This window comes from Apis dorsata, unplaced genomic scaffold (genome assembly GCF_000469605.1).
Source record: "Apis dorsata unplaced genomic scaffold, Apis dorsata 1.3 scaffold_382, whole genome shotgun sequence".
Classification (NCBI taxonomy): domain Eukaryota; kingdom Metazoa; phylum Arthropoda; class Insecta; order Hymenoptera; family Apidae; genus Apis; species Apis dorsata.
The window spans coordinates 1118570-1119040 of NW_006263644.1; positions in this window are offsets into that span (position 1 = coordinate 1118570).

A 471-nucleotide genomic window follows, 5' to 3' on the forward strand; every position below is an offset into this window, starting at 1 on the left:
CCTCTCGATTCGTCGTAATCGAGCTCCTTATTTTTTTCTTTTATTCCTTCTTACGTTTAGTTAATTTCTTTTTTTTTTTTCTTTCTTTTTACTATGTATATATATATATATATATTTATTTATTTATATTTATATTTATATGTATGTATATATGTATGTATATAATGGTGGCTAAATTGACAAGTGTTTATATCGAAGTTTATATTCTCTTCTTTCTTTTTTTTTTTCTTTTTAAAGACCTAGGTACCTAGACTGGCAATGTTTAAAGTTATGCACGGTTCTCGAATAGTTTTTCGAATTTCGTTATCGTTACTTTTTCCCCCCTCTTATTCTTTGTCCTCGATCTCCATCGTTTCCTCCATCTTCCATCCGCCACCATGTTTCGCGTGTCTCCCGGACTTTTCGATTTCTCGCGTATCGTTGGATGATTATATTCGTATTCACGTTCACGTTCGTGGTGATCGAAAAACA